Source organism: Bidens hawaiensis, unplaced genomic scaffold (assembly GCF_021521415.1).
Source record: "Bidens hawaiensis isolate Kalapana, Puna unplaced genomic scaffold, B.hawaiensis_p1.1 tig00059775_1, whole genome shotgun sequence".
Taxonomy (NCBI): Eukaryota; Viridiplantae; Streptophyta; class Magnoliopsida; order Asterales; family Asteraceae; genus Bidens; species Bidens hawaiensis.
Window position 1 is genome coordinate 14,847 of NW_027500749.1, and position 17,708 is coordinate 32,554.

Sequence of the window (17,708 nt, forward strand, 5' to 3'; positions counted from 1 at the left end):
TTTAAATAGCTTTTGATTTTGTTTTTATTTAATATTACTCTTAATTGACTCATACTTAATGTTTAAAGGTTTCATGAGACAACGATTTTAAAACTAAATAAATGATTGTGTGAGTACATTGTAGGTGTCGAAGTCTTGGACTTCAAATTTTACAAGACATATGGGTAGGGCTTACGAGAGGATCAAAAGAAAAAAAGGAACCGTGACCAGAAAATAAACTCATGTGGGCTTTAAGATTTGTTGGACTTAAAATAAAAACCCTACATTATTATTAATATTAAAGGAGAAAAAAAGTAGAAAAAAAAACCCTACGATAATATATTAATTTAGAGGTGACAGCTACTGTTGGCTTTAGAGCAGAACATAACATAAGATAATATTGGTGGTTTTATGTTTTGTTTTGTGGAGTTCACGTGAAGCCAAAGCAGAAGTATATTATTATTGATTTTGTGAGGTGTGGCTACTGTAGGGGGTCAAGACGCAAATAAGAAGACAACAAAGCATATTGGTGAATTATTTATTCTAACTCTTTTATATATTTTATTATGAACTAATTTATTTTTGTTTCATACCTTATTATGAGTGGCTAAATACTTTACACTACCTAGGTTTTGGTTGAGTACTATGTTAGATTAATTGTTTGGTGAATAAATAGTTGACGTTGATTGATTTAATATTATGGTAAAGGTTTTTAATTGGTTTGGTCATGATATGGTTGAGTAATAAAATCTAGTTTATTATTTTAATAATTATTCCACTTGTGTTTAATAGTTTTTTAGTGATTGTTAGGCGCATGATTAGGTTGTCTACTTTGTGTTTTTAACTTGTTTGCGGTTTATGGTCGAAATAATCGTAGGAATAATTTATAAAAATTTATTAGATTTTTTTGTTCTTTCACTAGAGAGGCCGGGAGGTAATTTAGTGTTGTGTAATTTTTGTCTTTTGCGGGTTTGGGTAATAATTGCACGAGATTGAGTTATCCTAGGTCCCTTAGATTATTATGGTACAAGTCGTGTTCAAATTATTTATAAATACCCCCTTATATTAATATATATAGTATTCGAAGAGACCGGGCGGTGATTTGGATTTTGGGGTACCATAGTATTATTAGGTAAGGTGAGACCGGGAGTAGGGCTGACATATCATGTATACCCGTACACAATAAGACACGAACACGATAAGACACGAACATGAAATGGGTATACTTGTACGCGACACGAAAACTTATCGTGTACTTGTAACCCAAACACGAACACGAACCTGTTAATACCTGGTATACAAGATAATACATGATAGTACATGATAATAGCTGTTTAGAAACACATATTTGACAACCTTTTAGCGAGACAATAGTCAACGAGAGTTCATAAAAGTCTTAAAACAAAACATAAATCCATGTTCCTTAACAAATTTAAGTCACGAACACATAGAATTCTAATCAAAACATATATTGAAAACAATATCAAGTTCCAAACTTCCAAGTTCCAATTGGTCTTTCTTCTCAAATCTTCAATTCCAAACAATCAAACCTACACACAAAATAAGTATAGTCAATTAGTCATATTAATCATGGACAATTGGACATATTCATATAGTTTTATCAAGTAACATTATTAGAAAGTTTTAGAGTGAGGTACCGTAGGATTGTTCATTGTTTTTAGGAAGCAACACTACTTGAAGCATTTGGAGTTGGTACCTTAGGATTGTTCACCGAGTTTGAAGCATTTGATTCACAACTAATGTCAAGCGACATTATATCTTCAGTGAGCTCTTCCACACTAACTTTGTTCGAACCTACAAAGTACAAACAAACATATACATTATAAAATTAATATAATATTATGTATAAAACTTATAAAAATCAAGCAAAGATGGACATTACAAAAATCTCCATGTAACCAATCTTTTGTGCATATTAGAGCATCAACGGTAGCTTTACTAAGTGAACTTCGATGTTCGATAATCACTCTTCCACTTGCACTAAGTGTCGACTCTGATGTCACAGAGATACCAGAATAGTCAAAAAGTCTATTGCCATCCTCGCTAGTATTGGATAGAATCACTCTTCGTCTCGAATGAATAAAGAAAACAATACATAAAGTTACACAAAAATAAAACCAAACTTGAACCAAAATAAGTATTGTTGAATCAACAAACATATCGTTGTTTTGGCTTTCTTATCCTTCGCCTTTTCCACTTTCTTTTGTTGGTCACTCATAATTACCTAAATAGTAAATACTAACAAATGTGACCAATCAAAAGTTCAAAACCAAATAAGTGAAATAATTCACATCAATACTTAATAGTTTTATACAAAACAAAATAAACCCCACCCAAAATTCTTTTGATTAAATCCACTTTATAATTTTCTCACCAAGTCCCTTATTATTAAACTCAGCAACCCACCGAGTCACCAACTCATTCACCTCAATCCCAAAATCCCCAAATCAATTTTATATTTTTTACACAAACTGTCAGTCAACTATCTAACAATCAATCATTTGTGATTATATCTAATAATATGAAACAATAAATTACAAATGAATAAAAACAACAACAACAACAACAATACCAGATGCGAAGGAAGATGAATTACGTTAATACTTACCAAGTAGTAATAGCCGTGGCGGGTGATGGCCGGATATGAATGATGAACGGAACTGGAGGCCAGAAAGAGTACGGTCGCGGCGACGGATGGAGGCCGGAGAGAGTATGGCCGCTACGGGAGATGGCCGGCGTGAGAGGGAAGGCCGACGACGTGCCGGAGATAGATTTGTGGGTGACAGGAGGAAGGATATTGAGAGGATGACAGCTATAAGAAACTACGAATGAATTAGGGTTAGGGATAAATCGATAATGGGATATAATTTAACTATATATATTATATATATATATATATTTATTTAATTTTAAAAATAACCAGGTATTAACAGGTAAATAAGTATTATACTAGTTTAGACACGAAAATTAATAGGTAATTTTGTGTCTACCTATTTAGTACACGAAATCTGTTAAGGTCTTACCTGATACCTGTTAAAGTCGTGTAGGTATGTGTCGTGTGTTCGTGTCTCGTGTATAAATTACCAGCCCTAATCGGGAGGTGATGCAACCTTTAACAATTGAGCTTCATATGTCATTAGAGTTCTAGGGTTTCGTTGGTGTGGCCGGGAGGTGGTCTAGCGTACTTTAGTGGTCTTTAGTGTCATATTTTTAAGATATTGCTTTTCAACCAAGTCAAGTTCGTTAACTATTAATTTAACTAGTAGAATCCCATTACCTAGGTAGTCGTTTCTCATATTTGTTTTAAACCCAATTTTTATAAAGTTCTATTTTTAGTTAATTTTTAATTAGTTAAGTATTATTGGTTTAAGTAGTATAAAAAAATATAAAAATCAAAAGAAAGTCGAAGTTAGTAATCATTAGGTTTAATAATTAGAGTATACCCATAGTGTCCTAGGTTCGGTATCCGTTCTTACTTGCTAGTTACATTACGACCGGTACACTTGCCGATTGTGTGTGGTTTTTTAGGTGAATTCGGTAAAACTTGGTTTTTAATATTATATACGTATTTGACATATCAAGTTTTTGGCGCTGTTGTCGGGGACACTGGCAAATTATTTGTTTAGATCGAGTTGATTATCTGATCTGTTTATTTGTTTTTTAGTTGCCATTTTTCCTTAGATGACTTTACTTGCTAATTGTGCCTTTAGGTTTAGTTTTTCCTTAATTTGTTTTTAAATAATAAAAATAAAATTAAAATTAATTAAATAATTTTTTTTGTTTTAGTTTATGCATAATACCCGTTCTCAAGGCCCACCTTTATTCACTGCATCAAAAGAGCCTGAGAGAGAGTTTCACGGGCAACGTAAAGAGCCTAAGGATAGCGAAAGGGATTCACCCGACATCCAGGTACACATCTCTACTCCTAGAATAGATATGGGTGACGCCGTTGCACCACCGAGACAAACCGTTCATGCTAGAGCCAACGATGGCATCATGGGAGCCCGATCGGCAATTGTCCGACCTGCTGCGACTAATACCCAAAACTGGGAAATACCCAAAACTGGCAAATTTCCTATCACGTCATGAATTCTATCACCAATTCTGCTTAGTTCCACGTCTTGTATGACGAAGATGCTCCGGGACACCTGCCCGATTCATACGGATCTGTGAAACTTTTAATATTAATAATATCTCGTCCGACGTCATTCATCTTAAGTTATTCCCATTCTCACTTTCTGGTTGTGCTGCGTCACGGTTCGAATCTCTTCCAACCTCAATTGCCACATGGGCCGACTTGCAATCCAAGTTCCTTAGGAAGTATTTCCCTCCATCGAAGGCCATACGTTTACGCGAGCAAATCCTTTCATTTCATATGGACCCTGATGAGTCCTTCTATGTTGTGTGGGAGCGTTTCCAAAATCTCATAAACCGTTGTCCTCAACATGGCCTAAACGATTGGGTTGTGGTTGAGAATTCTATAACGGTTTTACTCCCGAAACCCAACAACGGTTCAATACCGCCGACGGAGGAAACATGCTTGATAAACTCACCATAGAGGAGGCTGATGAAATGTTTAAGAGCATAGCATTAGGGGATCATCATACACCGAGTAAAAGGTCCGTCTCAGCTACCAAGGGCGCAACCATTTCAGAATCACGTGGAGTGCATCATATTGATCAAAATATGAGTGTGTTGGCAGATGTGGAGGCACTGAAGTGATGTCAAAGAGCTTAAGTTGCAAGCTCGTAGGTGCGAGATATGTCGTGGAAATCACGAGACAGCCGATTGTCCCATTGATTCTCAGGAGGAGGTTTATTTTATTGATAATCAAAACTGTACCTTCAATTCAGGGTGGCGAAACAATAATTCCAACTCTAATTGGTGGGCAGGTAACTCCGGTTATCAACAACGCCAGAATTTGTTCCAAGAACCCACCCCCGAACCCGCTCTTGTACCAAATAGTACTTCCAAGATCGAGGAGATGTTGGCTAACCAATCTCAATTGTTAAATCAGCTCATGCAAAATGATGACAACACCAAATCCACTCTTTTGCAGCAAGAGACGTTTATGAAGGGACAACGGGTTGCATTTCAGAATGTAACACCCCGTGACCGCAGCGGAAACGTAAACGGGATGCAACAGACACATCTGATATCAACAACATTGCTTATAAAGAAAACACCACTACATTAATTTACACCACATTACATTGTTCCGAGTTTAGTTATCGTCTAGGCGATAGCACATAAGTTTTACCAACAATACATTATCATATTTAATACAAAAAGATCATTAAGCTTCCACAAAAAGCACGCATCATCAAGCATGTAGCAATTATTCCAGTTTGGTGGTACCTAAAAAGCATGTAAAGAAAACGGGTCAACTACGAATAGTTGGTGAGTTTCACTAATTTAAATAAACAGTGACAAATCATTATAATAATCATATATTAGCGATGTAATTATGCTGAGCCCACAAGTGAAACCTCTGACTATCACACACAACCCCGTGGCATAATCCGCCCACGAACCTGCCCCAAACCGCTATGCCTAACATTACATAGCAAAGTATATATAACACCCAAAATAGACATGTGCAACTGGCTGGGAAACATAAGCAAATCCATGCCGGACCAGTTGGGTTTGTCGGACCAATAGTACTATCCACACTCTACCGCTTTCAGTTAATCACTCGTGTTGCGGGGCCTTACAATGTTAGTAACTCAGACAATTACCATCTTAGTACATTTCCGTACGATTCCCGTACAATAAAACATATATAAATACACGCAAATCCATGCGTTCAGTATGTACATAAACATTTTAGTAACAACATGCTTTCCGCCCCGGGAAAATATTTAAAAACAATTCAGGAAAAAGGGGCTCGTGAAACTCACCTTATCGCAAGTAATTAGGTAACACAATACGCCAGCTACTAGTCCGGATCTGTAATACGATCCCTAAGTTCGTTACTATACAATCACTATTAATATATCTTTAACCGTGTTAACTGGTGCGTCTGGGAACCCTGTTAACCCCGTACTGTACTCGTTCCGGGGGTAGTGTTAACCCAGAAACACTTCTCCGGACTCAGATTGTGATATCGTTTAGAGTTCACTAGTCAAAATTACTATTAGTCTTTTTACCCGTTTTGCGTGCCTAGCACGTTTATCCGTTTTTACGTTTCAAAAGTGAGTTTGGCGACTCACGACCCGAAAATAGTTGTTGACTGATAATTTAATTATAGTTGTGAATTTAGAGCTCGGTTTAGACGCCCCGTTTGGCCGCGGGACCCGTTTCCGTCACTAGTGTACCGGAAACTGTTAAATCGGGTAAAAGGTACCCAAATCATCCGAATTATTTTCGGATGATTTATTTTTACTTGTTTAACTCAATTATATGAAAATAGTTCATTTTTAGGGTTTTTATACACCAGTCAGCTCGCTTATGCGAACTTTACCGGTTTACGCGTTTTAAGCTTTAAAAGTTTGTTTTTGCACCAATAATTATCCGTTTAATCCCGGATCTTGAAATTTTGCACAAAACACTTTTTGACAGCGGGGAATTTTATAAAAATATTTCCAGAATTAATTTTTATATTTAAAATTTATTTATCTATTTTTAAACACCATTTAAACACTAAATATGTCGTAAATACCAAACGACCTTAAAAAAATCCCAAATTTTTCCTGGATGACCCCTCCCATCCACCTAGTCCCCTGTAATTTTTCCAGAACCAAAATCCCTTTTTAAATGCCATTTTCACTAAAACCGACCTAGAAAACCCTCGAACTCGTTTAACCGAAAAGCCTACTTAGACTTCTCCAACGGACCTAAACTTTTGTGTGTGACTTTTAAATGATATAAAAAGCTTATCTGCAATTTTCCAGAATTTTTCATGATATATAACTATTTTTCACCATTTTAAGCCAAAACCGAGCATTAAATTCACCAAATATTCATCCTTTGTCCAAAAATTACCAAAATTTCACAGATCTCATATTTTCATGTGTAGATCATCTCTGTAAAATTTCATGACCTAACTCTAAACACATCACAATCTGTCCAAATCACAAACATTACACAAAAACCGAACTACCTTGTGTTTCTAGCTTCAAATCGCAAGGATCTCGCTTTCTAGCCTATGCTAACAACTAGATACAACACCTACAAGCACAATAACACCACTCCAAGCAAGTTACACCCACAATCAAGCCATTTCTTTCATGGTTTCGGTTATGATATAAAAACAAAGATTTAACCGTAAAAATTCGTTTTTGGTTCGTTTAACTCCTTTCTTGGACCAAGATCCCTTGTATAACCCGTATACATCACTTGATCATGCAAGAATCGGTTTTCATCTTTGAAACCTCATTTTCTTGCAAACAAACTCAAGAAACGAAGATGGAAACGTATATAACCCGATCATTACCTTGTTTTCTTGCTTAAAAATCTCGGTTTTGGCTCAAGAACTTGAGAGGAAATGATGGATGTTGGATAGGGTTTAATCAAAAAAATAATAAAACAAAGGGGGTTACTCCCCTTTTGCGACCGGAAGTGAGAGGGAGGTGGGGTGGGACCCACCTCTCCATTTCTAGCCACACATTCGGATATCGGAGATCTGGATAATGTTTTGGATAATCTGGTTCAGTTTGTTTTTCGGTTAAATGTTTAATTCGGCTTAAAACGGTCGTTTTTCGGCTTAAAAATGAAATTTATATAAAACCGATTTAAAAACTTCAAAAACTTAAACCATGACTTTCATTAATTTAAAACATCATATTATTAATAATTGTGCATCTTTTTCGGCTTGATCGATCGTCTCTTGCTTGGTTTGGTATTAAAGGTTTCGTTTAACGTACCGACGTATCATTAAATCGAAAATGCTTTTTCTGTGCTTTAATTCACTTATCCCGAAGCTTTAATACTTCGTAAACATCACTAAATATTATATATCTCGTCTATAATGTATCCCCGATTCGTTCGGGCTTCAATAACCGTTAATCGGTTAATCGTATTTCCACTACGATTAACTGTATAATCGAGTATAATCCGTACTGTGAATCATACATACTCGTATAAACACATTATAATTCATATATTCATTATTAAATAACACATAAATAGTATATACCGGTTAGGGTATACCTGATTCTGCCGGAATCGTTACATTCTCCCCCCGTAAAAGAAATTTCGTCCTCGAAATTTTTACGCGTCGACTACTTCCTTTTGAGGAAATAGATAGGGGTATTTCTTCCGGAATTCGTCCTTTCGTTCCCATGTATATTCTGGGCCTCGTTGCGAATTCCATCTAACTTTGACCAACGAAATCTTATTGTGTCTAAGTTGCTTGATTTTCCCGTCTACTATTTCTATGGGTTACTCTACGAAATTGAGCTTATCACCTATTTGGACACCCTCTAAAGGTAACACCGATGTCTCATCCGCCAGACATCTTTTCAAGTTCGATACGTGAAACACGTTGTGAACTGCACTCAGTTCATCGGGTAGTTCTAATCGGTACGCTACGGGACCGACTTTTGCAGTAATATTGAAGGGTCCAATATATCTCGGGGCTACTTCCCCGCCTTTCCAAATCTGACTACACCCTTCCAAGGTGATACCTTCAAATACACTTTATCACCTTTCTCAAATGACAACGGTTTTCTACGGGTATCGGCATAACTCTTCTGCCGATCCCGCGCGGCCTTCAGATTGTTCCTAATTTCAAGGATTTTGCTGGTCGTTTCCTAGACCAGGTCTGATCTAATAACCTGAGTGTCGCCCACTTCAGTCCAGCAGAGTGGTGATCGACATTTCCGACCATACAATGCTTCGTAAGGCGCTGCCTTTATACTGCTATGGTAACTGTTATTATAGGAAAATTCAACGAGTGGGAGATGTTGATCCCAATTTCCCTTAAAATCCAGTACGCATGCACGAAGCAAATCCTCCAGAGTTTGGATGGTCCGCTCAGACTGACCATCGGTCTGAGGGTGGTAAGCTGTGCTTAGATCAATACGCGTTCCCAGCGCTTCTTGCACAGCTTGCCAAAGATTGGAGGTGAAATGGCTATCCCGATCGGAGATGATTGAGATGGGTATCCCATGACGAGACACAATTTCATTTATATAAATCTACGCAAGTCTCTCAGTGTTATAATTATTTCTAATCGGAATAAAATGTGCCGATTTGGTTAATCGATCCACGATTACCCAAATTGCATCATGTCCTCGGGACGTCTTAGGAAGATGTGTCACAAAATCCATCGTGATTTGCTCCCACTTCCATTCGGGAATTTCTGGTTGTTGTAACATCCCTGAGGGTTTCTGGTGCTCCGCCTTAACTCTCGCACAAGTCGTACACTTACCGACATACATTGCGATATCCTTTTTCATACCCGGCCACCAGTAGAACTCCTTCACATCCTTGTACATCTTATCCGATCCTGGATGTATGGAATATTTCGATCTATGCGCTTCGTCCATGATTAATTCTCGAAGGTCCTGGAGGGTCGGGATCCAAATCCGATTTTTGAAATAGAGAATTTCGTCCACGGGCTGTTCGAAATTCTTCTCATTGCCGTAAAGTCCCTCCTTTTCCAATTGTTCCTCTTTCAACGCCTCACGTTGAGCGACTCGAATCAGGTCCGAAAGGTTCGACTGGACTATCATCCCCAGCGCTCGCACTCGCACTCGCAAGGGCTTAACCCGATCTTTCCTACTCAAGGCATCGGCTACGACGTTAGCCTTGCCGGGGTGATAACGGATGTCACAGTCATAATCGCTTAGTAACTCGACCCATCTTCGTTGCCTCATATTCAGTTCTTTCTGATCGAATATGTGCTGCAAACTTTTATGATCGGTGAAGATGGTGCACTTCGTACCGTAGAGATAATGTCTCCAGATTTTAAGTGCCAAGATAACCGCTCCCAATTCTAAGTCGTGAGTAGTGTAATTTTTCTCGTGTACTTTTAACTGTCGGGAAGCATAGGCTATAACCTTATCATTCTGCATCAACACGCATCCTAACCCTCTACGCGATGCGTCACAATACGCAACAAAACCATCGTCTCCATCGGGGAGACTTAAAATCGGCGCTTGGCACAATTTTTGCTTTAACGTTTGAAATGCCGTTTCCAGCTCTTCTCCCCATTCATACTTTCGATCCTTTTGTGTCAGGAGAGTTAAAGGTTGGTCGATGCTGGAAAAGTTCTCTATGAATCGACGATAATATCCAGCTAAGCCTAAGAATTGGCGGATTTCCTTTGGCGTCTTAGGCGCTTGCCAATTCTTAATTGCTTCAATCTTACTCGGATCAACGTGTATTCCTTGATGGTTTACAACGTGACCGAGGAATTGAACTTCTTGTAACCAGACGTTACACTTGGAGAATTTTGCATACAACTTCTCCTGATTCAGAAGCTCTAAAATTATTCTGAAGTGTTGCTCGTGCTCTTCTTTACTTTTCGAGTAAATCAGAATATCGTCAATAAACACGATGACGAATTTGTCGAGATAGGGTTTACAGACTCGATTCATGAGGTCCATGAACACTGCCGGCGCATTTGTTAGCCCGAAAGGCATAACTAAGAACTCGTAATGGCCGTAGCGAGTCTGGAATGCGGTTTTTGGGATATCTTCTTCCTGAATTCTAACCTGATGGTATCCCGATCTAAGATCGATTTTTGAGAAATAGCTCGCACCTTGCAGCTGGTCAAACAGGTCATCAATTCGGGGAAGAGGGTACCTATTTTTGATTGTTAACTTGTTCAGCTTCCTGTAATCAATGCACATTCTAAGGCTCCCGTCCTTCTTTTTCACGAATAGTACAGGTGCACCCCACGGGGAATGACTAGGACGTATAAATCCTTTATCCATCAATTCTTGCAACTGATTGGATAATTCTTGCATCTCGGACGGGGCAAGTCGGTAAGGTGCTTTAGCAACAGGGCCAGCTTGAGGTATTAAATCGATTCTGAATTCGACCTGTCGGGTTGGCGGTAATCCAGGAAGTTCTTCTGGGAAAACTTGTGGAAATTCGCGTACCACCGGGATATCATCCACCCGTTTCTCATCAGAATCTGTGGCCGTCAAGCTCGCTAGATACGCCACGCATCCCTGGCGTATATATTTTAACACCTTGAGGTGGGATATAAATGGTATCATTGTGCCCGACTTCTCTCCTTGCACTAACACCTCTTCGTCATCCGACACCCGGATCTTGACGATTTTCTTTTCACAGTTTATTTCGACTTTGTTACGTGCTAACCAATCCATTCCCACTATTACGTCAAAACTACCTAATTCTACCGGTAATAAGTCAATCAGGAAGGATTGATCGTTCAGAATAAAAGGGCAATTCCGAACTATCTGATTAACTATCATGGTTTTACCGTTAGCGACTTCTACGGTATAAGGTTCTATGGGTTCACTAATCGGAAGGTTTGCTATCGATAGGAACTTAACGGAGACAAAACTTCTATCGGCGCCCGTATCAAATAATACAGAAGCGTAATGATCAGAGACGAGGAATGTACCGGTCACTACGTTGGGGTCCTGGCGCGCTTCGTTCGCCCCCATCACAAAAGCTCGGCCTGTCGCCGGATTGGACGACGATGCCTGACCCACTGTTTGTCTCCCATTTCCTCCCTGGTTCAGTTTCGGGCAGTCTCTTTTGAAGTGATCTGTGCTGCCGCATTCAAAGCAAGCACGGCTGGTGGTCATCATTTGGTTTCCTTGTAGGTATTGTTGTCGGGCTGGTTGGGTCCTAAATGGCTGCGCACGGATAGGTTGCGGTTGTCGGTTCAGATTATTCAGGTTCCTCCTACAACTCGGTGCGTAGTGCCCATTCCTGCCACACCGGTGGCACACTACCTCCTTGCACACGCCACCATGCTGGTAACCGCATTTCCCACACTTAGGGAACGCCCCTTTCTGCGATTCCTGCCTTCCGCCTGAACTAGTCATGGCGTAGTTCTGGGCAGCGGGCCTAGCACGTTTATTTTGCTGCTTCTCCTGGATCCTATTATCATACGTACCTTGCTTTCCCCCAGCAGACTCCTGCCACCTTCAGTGACCCACTCCTCACGAAATCGTATGTGACGATACCAGCTTGCGTCACCGCACCCTCAAACGTCTTGTGTCCCCCAGAGTTGACTATACTCCTTACTATTGGAGTTAGTCCCCATATATAACGCTCAACCCTCTTTGACTCTGGGGTGACCAACCATGGCACCAATCGTGACAACTCATTAAATCAGTTCGTATAACCCAAGTGGTCTGCCCCCTGCATCTCCAGGTTCCACAATTCGTTTTCTAATTTCTGCAGTTCATTTTTTGGACAGAAATGTTCCAGTACAAGGGCCTTGAGCTCTGACCAGGTCATGCGGTTTGTCGCTGCCTGACTGCGAGTTTGCACTATTGTGTTCCACCATGTCAAGGCATGGTCCGTGAACGTGCAGGTAGCATACTTAACAACGTAATCCTCAGGGCAGTTGCTGATGTTCACAACGGCCTCTAATTTCTCAATCCACTTAACCAACCCATTGGGTCCCTCCGACCCGCTAAATTCTAGGGGCTTGCACAACATAAAATCTTTGATTGAACACCCCTTTGTTGCAGGAGTCGGTTCAGTGCGGTTCATTTCTACACTAGGTATAGGGCCATTACTGTCTGTAACGACCACCCTAGGCGGTGCGTCATTACTCGGAATCGGGTTATCATTCTGTGGAGGATTAACATTTTGTTCCCCATCATTATTGGTGGTCGTTTGATTGCTCGCAGGGCCTGGATTGGTCGTATTATTAATACTGGCAGCGATGCGCGACACTATATCCGGTATCGCCGCCTCTAACTGCCGAGCAATCAGACGACTCACATCCACTTCTGACATTTGAGCTGACCGTTTTGGTGCCATTCTACACAACATTAAGAAAATACATATAATTAATACAATTTCCAATCTCAATACACAACACATATTCCATTCATTAATAAACATTAGTACATATTACATAAGCATCAGTACACATTTCATAAACATCAGCCCATAGATCAAGTTTTCATACATCGGTCCTACATCGGCATCATTTCGACATAACCCGCTATGGGTCAGTGCTTGAATGATACACCAAAAGTATCTACAATGATATCCCAAAAAAAAAAGACCCCCTATGGGCTAGTGGCTGTACTATAACTACCCAAGATTCACTCTATGTTAGCATCACCACTAACTGCTTACACAGAGTATCAAAAAGCGGACCCTGACTACTACCACCCTAACATGATCTAAGCATGGTGGTACACCAACCACACCAGCACTGCCATCATCACCACCAACACCGCCATCAAACCCCGAATCCGTGTCTCCATCCGGTCAATCATCCACTGGGAGTATGCGCCCTCCCTCCTCAGCTGGCCAATCGCGTACTGGCTGTCCAGTACGCAGTCCGCCAGGTGTCTCCTCCTCTGGATCCCCACCGTTAAGGCGATGGTGTGCTCAACCACCTGCTCGGTGAGCACTCGGAGCCATGCAGCCTCGGCAGAGGGACGCTCATCCCTCTCCAGCCTGGGGGTACCCCACACGGGTGGAGGCACAGGCTCAGGCTGGGGGCGGGAGGACTCGCCCCTGTGGTAAGTAGGTCTGGGTGGGGTAGAGGTAGGTGGGACATAAGGGACACTGATCCGCGCCGTGAGGCGGGGACCGGGTCTGGGAGGGGTAGGGGTAACCTGTGGTACGGGTGGGGTGGGGGATCTGGCAACCCTAGCAGGGGAGGACAGGCTAGCACTCCTACGGCTAGTCTCACTAGGCTCAGTGCTGGATGCTAGGCGTAAGCTCCGGGAGTTCCCGGAACTGACCTCCTCCGGACCTCCTCCACTGACAAACTTCTTGATCTCGACATCCCTTCCTGTACACAAGTTAGCAAACATATAGTTTCTTCCATAATGTAAATCCTGATTAATATACACATACTTATACAACTTTGTCACATAAAAATATTATCATATACTTACACATATGTTGCTGATTTTACCTACTAATGTTCCCCGTGACTTCCCCTGTATTCCCTCGTGCGGACAAGTCTGTTATTATGTTCCGGACCATAATAACTCACTTTTCCATCCAAGTTCATCCAGATCTCGTCCATATAAATTATTAGTTGATATTCAGATCCTATAATACTTGAGCTACTGGTTATATTTTAGGTATATTTTAAAGACATCCTAATTTTTTATAACCAATGGCTCTGATACCAAGTTCTGTAACACCCCGTGACCGCAGCGGAAACGTAAACGGGATGCAACAGACACATCTGATATCAACAGCATTGCTTATAAAGAAAACACCACTACATTAATTTACACCACATTACATTGTTCCGAGTTTAGTTATCGTCTAGGCGATAGCACATAAGTTTTGCCAACAATACATTATCATATTTAATACAAAAAGATCATTAAGCTTCCACAAAAAGCACGCATCATCAAGCATGTAGCAATTATTCCAGTTTGGTGGTACCTAAAAAGCATGTAAAGAAAACGGGTCAACTACGAATAGTTGGTGAGTTTCACTAATTTAAATAAACAGTGACAAATCATTATAATAATCATATATTAGTGATGTAATTATGCTGAGCCCACAAGTGAAACCTCTGACTATCACACACAACCCCGTGGCATACTCCGCCCACGAACCTGCCCCAAACCGCTATGCCTAACATTACATAGCAAAGTATATATAACACCCAAAATAGACATGTGTAACTGGCTGGGAAACATCAGCAAATCCATGCCGGACCAGTTGGGTTTGTCGGACCAATAGTACTATCCACACTCTACCGGCTTTCAGTTAATCACTCGTGTTGCGGGGCCTTACAATGTTAGTAACTCATACAATTACCATCTTAGTACATTTCCATACGATTCCCGTACAATAAAACATATATAGATACACACAAACCCATGCGTTCAGTATGTACTTAAACATTTTAGTAACAACATGCTTTCCGCCCCGGGAAAATATTTAAAAACAATTCAGGAAAAAGGGGCTCGTGAAACTCACCTTATCGCAAGTAATTAGGTAACACAATACGCCAGCTACTAGTCCGGATCTGTAATACGATCCCTAAGTTCGTTACTATACAATCACTATTAATATAACTTTAACCGTGTTAACCGGTGCGTCTGGGAACCCTGTTAACCCCGTACTGTACTCGTTCCGGGGTTAGTGTTAACCCAGAAACACTTCTCCGGACTCAGATTGTGCTATCGTTTAGAGTTCACTAGTCAAAATTACTATTAGTCGTTTTTTCCATTTTGCGTGCCTAGCACGTTTATCCGTTTTTACGTTTCAAAAGTGAGTTTGGTCACACACGACCCGAAAATAGTTGTTGACTGATAATTTAATTATAGTTGTGAATTTAGAGCTCGGTTTAGACGCCCCGTTTAATTATAGTTGTGAATTCTTGCATCACTTGATCATGCAAGAATCGGTTTTCATCTTTGAAACCTCATTTTCTTGCAAACAAACTCAAGAAACGAAGATGGAAACGTATATAACCCGATCATTACCTTGTTTTCTTGCTTAAAAATCTCGGTTTTGGCTCAAGAACTTGAGAGGAAATGATGGATGTTGGATAGGGTTTAATCAAAAAAATAATAAAACAAAGGGGGTTACTCCCCTTTTGCGACCGGAAGTGAGAGGGAGGTGGGGTGGGACCCACCTCTCCATTTCTAGCCACACATTCGGATATCGGAGATCTGGATAATGTTTTGGATAATCTGGTTCAGTTCGATTTTCGGTTAAATGTTTAATTCGGCTTAAAACGGTCGTTTTTCGGCTTAAAAATGAAATTTATATAAAACCGATTTAAAAACTTCAAAAACTTAAACCATGACTTTCATTAACTTAAAACATCATATTATTAATAATTGTGCATCTTTTTCGGCTTGATCGATCGTCTCTTGCTTGGTTTGGTATTAAAGGTTTCGTTTAACGTACCGACGTATCATTAAATCGAAAATGCTTTTTCTGTACTTTAATTCACTTATCCCGAAGCTTTAATACTTTGTAAACATCACTAAATATTATATATCTCGTCTATAATGTATCCCCGATTCGTTCGGGCTTCAATAACCGTTAATCGGTTAATCGTATTTCCACTACGATTAACTGTATAATCGAGTATAATCCGTACTGTGAATCATACATACTCGTATAAACACATTATAATTCATATATTCATTATTAAATAACACATAAATAGTATATACCAGTTAGGGTATACCTGATTCTGCCGGAATCGTTACACAGAATCTTGAGGCTAAGTTTGGTGAGTTGTCTGCAAATATTGATCAACGACCCTTAGGGAGTCTTCCAGGTAACACCGCCCTAATCCTGGTCCCACCTATTCTAAACCATTTCAAATTGCTCAGGCCAAGGCAGTGACCACCCAAAGTGGGCGAGGTGTCATTAGAGATACACCAAGTGAGGAGGAGGAAGTTGACGAGGAGTTGGAGTTAGAGACACCACTTGACAAGGTGAACCAGAGGCGAGGCCCAGCAAGTACCTCACAGTCAGGCGGTGCGTCAGTTGAGAAGGAAAAGCAGGTTGAGCAGGAACCAGTGCGCGTCTATAAGCCAAAACCGTCATATCCCGGTCATCTAGTGAAAAAGAATGATTCGAAGCAGTATTCTAGGTTTCTGGACATGCTTAAGAAGCTCCATGTGAACATTCCGTTTATTGAAGCTCTCGCGAACATGCAAAACACGCCAAGTTTATGAAAGATTTGCTCACTAATAAAAAGAAACTTGAGGAGCTTTCGACTGTTACTCTTAGTGAGGAGTATTCTACCGCCGTACAGAACAAGCTTCCTAGGAAGATGACAGATCTGGGCAGCTTTACCATTCCTTGCTTGATTGGTAATCTTCATGTTAGCAATTCTTTGGCCGAATTCGGTGCAAGCATTAACCTCATGCCCTATTCTGTGTTTGCCAAACTTAACATGGGAGAGCTGTTTCCCACCCGAATGAGTATCCAGCTGGCAGACCGATCTGTTGAGTTCCCAAGGGGCATTGTGGATAACATGTTGGTGCAGGTGGAAAAAATCATCTTTCGGGTCGACTTTGTCATTCTCGATATGGATGAGGACTCGAACGTTTCGCTCATCCTCGGTCGTACTTTCTTAGCCACCGCACGCGCTCTTATCGATGTTGCCGATGGCAAATTGACTCTTCGAGTTCATGATGACACGGTCACATTCGATGTACAGAAAAGCATGAGGCATACTTAGAAGCATGATGACACTCTCTACTTCATCGACACTTTCATGATGCATGTAGGTGACTATCTTACGAAGGTTTGCGAGAGAGACACGTCTGACACCCCGATCATCGATGTGGAAAATCAGTCATTCGAGATAACAGAATTTGATTTAGAGTTGCAGGAGAAGGAAGAGCAGCAGTTACTTGAGGCAGGAGGACACAAGCTGATCTTGAGTTACCAAATCTTTTCTAATGTCCTTGCGGTTGAAGAGAGAGAGTGTCTGATCGAAAAACCATCTGTTGAGAACCCCCCATCTTTAGAGCTGAAATATTTACCATCTCACCTCGAGTACGTGTTTTTAGGGGAGGGGTCTCAACTTCCCGTCATCATCTCTTCGAGTTTGAAAACGGGGGAGAAGGAGAAGTTGATGGTTGTTCTGA

The 17,708-nt window shown here is 40.5% G+C and overlaps 1 non-coding gene across 1 annotated transcript; it reads right to left on the reverse strand.

Annotated features, from left to right (window-relative positions):
* Positions 1-4,344: 4,344 nt before the first annotated feature.
* On the reverse strand, positions 4,345-4,452 carry LOC143602756 (small nucleolar RNA R71). The gene has a single exon (XR_013147904.1). It is a non-coding gene; the product is annotated as a small nucleolar RNA R71 (small nucleolar RNA).
* Between the last annotated feature and the right edge of the window lie 13,256 nt (positions 4,453-17,708).